The sequence below is a fragment of the Pipra filicauda genome, unplaced genomic scaffold (assembly GCF_003945595.2).
Source record: "Pipra filicauda isolate LSUMZ 115617 unplaced genomic scaffold, ASM394559v2 scaffold1724_size4919_pilon, whole genome shotgun sequence".
Taxonomy (NCBI): domain Eukaryota; kingdom Metazoa; phylum Chordata; class Aves; order Passeriformes; family Pipridae; genus Pipra; species Pipra filicauda.
The window spans coordinates 1-4,922 of NW_024104234.1; the positions used below are offsets into that span (position 1 = coordinate 1).

At 66.8% G+C, this 4,922-nt stretch overlaps 1 long non-coding RNA gene across 1 annotated transcript; it reads left to right on the forward strand.

Moving 5' to 3' along the window:
- Window positions 1–52: 52 nt before the first annotated feature.
- LOC113984721 lies at window positions 53–690 on the forward strand. The gene is made up of 2 exons (XR_005562937.1): window positions 53–269; window positions 378–690. It is a non-coding gene; the product is annotated as an uncharacterized LOC113984721 (long non-coding RNA).
- Window positions 691–4,922: the final 4,232 nt, after the last annotated feature.

A 4,922-nucleotide genomic window follows, 5' to 3' on the forward strand; every position in this document is an offset into this window, starting at 1 on the left:
ACAGGGGACAGGTCTCCAGGGACAGGGGACAGGTCCCCAAGGACAGGGGACAGGTCTCCGGGGACAGGGGACAGGTCCCCAAGGACAGGGGACAGGTCTCCGGGGACAAGGGACAGGTCCCCAAGGACAGGGGACAGGTCCCCAAGGACAAGGGACACGTCCCCGGGGACGTCCCCCGGTCCAGGAGTGGCCGAGGAGGAGCCTTGGGGACATCGGGGACACCGCGAGCCAGGACACGTCCGGGGCCACCAGGAACAGCGACAGCCACGGTGAGGGGACAGCGGGGACCTCGGGGACACCTCGGGGACACGGAGGGACTTCGGGGACACGGGGGGGGCGAGTGTCCCGCCCTGTCCCTCACCGTGTCCCCTCTCCAGGTTGGGGACACTCGGAGGAGCCGCGGGAGTGGCCGTGACACCGGGGGGGACGTCCCGGGCCCGGGGCGCTGCCACCGTGTCCCCGTGTCCCCGATGTCCCCAACCTGTCCCTGTGTCCCCACCCCGATGTCCCCAACCCGTCCCGATGTCCCCAACCTGTCCCCTCCTGTCCCAATGTCCCCACCCCGATGTCCCCAACCTGTCCCAATGTCCCCAACCTGTCCCAGTATTCCCAACCTGTCCCTGTGTCCCCCCCCCCGATGTCCCCCCCCGATGTCCCCCCCCGTCCCCAGTAAAGGTGGAGCTGCAGCGTCGTGGCTCTTTTTTTTTTCTTGGGGACATTTGGGGACATTTGGGGGGTCGAGGGCGCTGCCGGCTCTTCTTGGGGCCACCTCGAGGTCCGGGGGGGTCCAGGACACCGGTGGTGGCTCTTCTTGGGGACATTTGGGGGTCCAGGTTGGTGGTGGCTCTTCCTGGGACGTTTTTGGGGTCCAGGGCACCGGTGGCTCTTCTTGGGGACATTTTGGGGGTCCAGGGGGGTGGTGGCTCTTCTTGGGGACATTTGGGGACATTTTGGGGTCCGGGGCACCGGTGGCTCTTCTTGGGGACATTTGGGGACATTTTGGGGTCCAGGTTCGTGGTGGCTCCTCTTGGCCCCCCTCCCCCGAGGTCTTTGCCCCTCCCCCCCCATTTTGGGGGTCACTGGTTGCCCCCCGATGTCCCCCCCCTCGATGTCCCCCCCGATGACGTCACGGGGGTGTCCCCGCCCCCTCCCCCCTCCCAGTCGGGCAGGGGGGGCCACGGCGCGAGGGGGAGCCCGGGGGGGGGAGGGGCGGGGTCGGGGGGGGAGGGGTCGGGGTCGGCCCGGGGGGGTCCCGGGGGGGGCAGGGGGGGGGGAGGGTTCTAGGAAAGACGTCCGGGGCTTCCTGGTGGGGGGTGGAGGGCACAAGGGGGAGGGGTCAGACCCCAGTGCCCCCCAGTGCCCCCCAGTGCTCCCAGTGACCCCCCAGTCCCTCCCAGTACCCCCCAGCACCCCCCAGTGCTCCCAGTGCCCCCCAGTGCCCTCCCAGTAACTCCCAGTGCCCTCCCAGTCCCTTCCAGTGCCCCCCCAGTGCTCCCAGTGCCCCCCCAGTGCCCCCCAGTCCCTCTCAGTCCCCCCCAGTGTCCTCCCAGTGCCCCCCAGTCCCTCCCAGTGCACCCCAGTCCCTCTCAGTGCCCCCCCAGTGCCCCCCCCAGTGCTCCCAGTCCCTCCCAGTATTTGGGGGGGTCCTTACCTGTCACTGGTCCCGCTGACTCCGGCGCAGCACTGGGAGCACTGGGGGAGCACTGGGGGAGCACTGGGATGGCACTGGGAGCACTGGGAGCACTGGGAGGGCCCCCCGGCTCTTAAAGGGGGGTGGGGGAGGGGATCGGACCGGTTCGGGGGGTCCCCGTGGGCTGGGAGGGGGCGAGGCCGGGACCGGCCGTACTGGGAGCACTGGGAGCACTGGTTTGGTGGTGGTGAGGGGGGGAGGGGCCCTTCCCCTCCCCCCGCGGTTCCGGCCTCGCCCCTGGGGTGGGGGAGGGGCCACCTGGGGTTCAGGTGAGGCCGTGGGGGGGGGGGCGGGGCCTCTTTGGGGTCAAACTGGGCCCTTTTGGGGTCAAACTGGGTGATGTCCCCACCCCTGCCCAGTTACCCCCAGTTGCCCCCAGTTGTCCCCATCCCAGTGTCCCCAATCCACTCCCAGTTTGTCCCCAGTGCTCCCAGTTTGTCCCCAGTGTCCCCCATCCCATTCCCAGTGTCCCCAATCCACTCCCAGTTTGTCCCCAGTGTCCCCCATCCCATTCCCAGTGTCCCCCATCCCAGTCCCAGTTTGTCCCCAGTGCTCCCCGTTTGTCCCCAGTGTCCCCCCGTGGGCAGGGACCAGTCCCACCAGTTCAACCAGTACCGGGACACAGCCGGGGTCACCTTTGGGGTCACCTTTGGGGTCTTATATCTCTTCTGTGACACACAATCTGATCCTCATCGCGTGCTTACTCTGCTCCGTGCTGCTCGTGTCGGTCGCTCTCTCTGCTTCCTCTCGGCGCTCTCCTCTCGACGGCGCTCTTCTGTCCTAGATCGTTTCCTATCGATCTTGCGTTAGACTGATAATGCAGTGCTGGACGTCCTGATGGAGGGGCTTCGCCGCATTCCCGCTCTGACGGGCAGGGCCCTGCACCCCCCGCAGCCGGAGGGGTCGGATCCTTCCCTGGATCCCTCCCTGGATCCTTCCCTGGATCCGTAAGATCCCGTCCCGGAGGTGGATCCGGCCCCGGACCCCGATCCCGGGTTGGATCCCCCCGATCCCAGGTTGGATCCCCCCCCGGAGGGGCCCCGTCGGACCGGGATGTACCCCCCGATCCGGGCAGGATCCCGCAGCCCCGGCACAAACGGGATCCCGGGATTCTTGTACCCGGGGCGCTGGACACCCCCCGAGGATCCCGGCCCTCCGTAGGATCCCGGCCCTCCTCCGTAGGATCCCAACCCTCCATAGGATCCCGACCCTCCTCCGTAGGATCCCGACCCTCCATAGGATCCTGATCCACCCCCGTAGGATCCTGGTCTTCCAGAGGATCCTGACCCTCCGTAGGATCCCGGCCCTCCATAGGATCCTGATCCACCCCCGTAGGATCCCGACCCTCCTCCATAGGACCCTGACCCTCCGTAGGATCCCTGTCCACCCCCAGAGGATCCCGGTCTTCCAGAGGATCCCGACCCTCCGTAGGATCCCTGTCCACCCCCATAGGATCCTGACCCTCCTCCATAGGATCCCTGTCCACCCCCGTAGGATCCTGGTCTTCCAGAGGATCCCGATCCGCCCCCGTAGGATCCCGACCCTCCATAGGATCCCGATCCGCCCCCGTAGGATCCCGGTCTTCCATAGGATCCCGACCCTCCTCCGTAGGATCCTGACCCTCCATAGGATCCCTGTCCACCCCCAGAGGATCCTGGTCTGCCCCCATAGGATCCTGACCCTCCTCCGTAGGATCCCGACCCTCCATAGGATCCTGATCCGCCCCCGTAGGATCCTGGTCTGCCAGAGGATCCCGACCCTCCATAGGATCCCGACCCTCCGTAGGATCCCGATCCGCCCCCGTAGGACTCGGGCAGTCCGTAGGATCCCGAGTTGTCTCCGTAGGATCCCGAGTTGTCTCCGTAGGATCCCGAGTCATCCCCGTAGGAATCCAGGCCCCCGTGGGATCCGGATCCGCCTCCGGCTTGGGATCCGTTGCCTGATCCTGATCCTGATCCTGATCCAGGTCTGCCCGATCCAATTCCCCCCTGGGATCCGGGTCTGCCTGATCCGGGTCTGCCTGATCCAGGTCTCCCCAATCCCGGTCTCCCTGATCCAGGTCTCCCTGACCCAGATCCAATTCCCCCCTGGGATCCAGGTCTCCCCAATCCCGGTCTCCCTGATCCGGGTCTCCCTGACCCGGATCCAATTCCCCCCTGGGATCCAGGTCTGCCCGATCCAGGTCTGCCCGATCCCGGTCTCCCCACTTCGGGTCTCCCCGATCCCGATCCGCCCCCGTAGGACCCGAGTCCGTAGGATCCCGAATCGCCGGAGGACCCCGATCCCCCCCCGGAGGATCCCGATCCGCCTCCCGAGGATCCCGGTCTGCCCCCGGAGGATCCGGAGCCTCCGTAGGATCCCGATCCTCCATAGGATCCTGATCCGCTTCCATAGGATCCCGATCCGCTTCCATAGGATCCTGATCCGCTTCCGTAGGATCCCGATCCACCTCCAGAGGATCCTGGTCTGCCCCCGGAGGATCCCGAGTTGCCCCCGTAGGACCCGGAGCTTCCATAGGATCCCGATCCCCCGTAGGATCCAGAGCTTCCGTAGGATCCCGATCCCCCTCCCGAGGATCCCGGTCTGCCCCCGGAGGATCCCGATCCCCCGTAGGATCCAGAGTTGCCTCCATAGGATCCCGAGCTTCCAGAGGATCCCGGTCTACCCCCAGAGGATCCGGAGCCTCCGTAGGATCCCGAGTTGCCCCCGTAGGATCCGGGATCTCCGGGATCTCCGGGATCTCCGGGATCCGTGTCCGTGTCCCCCCCCCGCTGGGGGCTCAGAATTCCCGGGGGGTCCTTGCAGGGATCGACCCCCGCCGGCAGCGGCTCCAGCCGGGACCCGGAGCCGGAGGCGCAGCGGACGGAGGAGGCGGCTGGGGGGACCAGTACGGACCAGTTCAGACCAGTACGGACCGGTATGGACCAGTACAGACCAGTATGGACCGGTATGGACCAGTACAGACCAGTATGGACCAGTATGGACCAGTAACCCCCATCTCTGTCCCATCCATCCCAGTCCAACCCAGTCCCTCCCGGTTCCCATCCCTGTTCCCGTCCCAGTCCAGCCCAGTCCATCCCAGTTCCCATCCCAGTCTCTCCCAGTCCATCCCAGTAACCCCCCATCTCTGCCCCGTCCATCCCAGTCCATCCCAGTTCCTCCCAGTCCATCCCAGTTCCCATCCCAGTCTCTCCCAGTCCATCCCAGTAACCCCCCATCTCTGCCCAGTCCA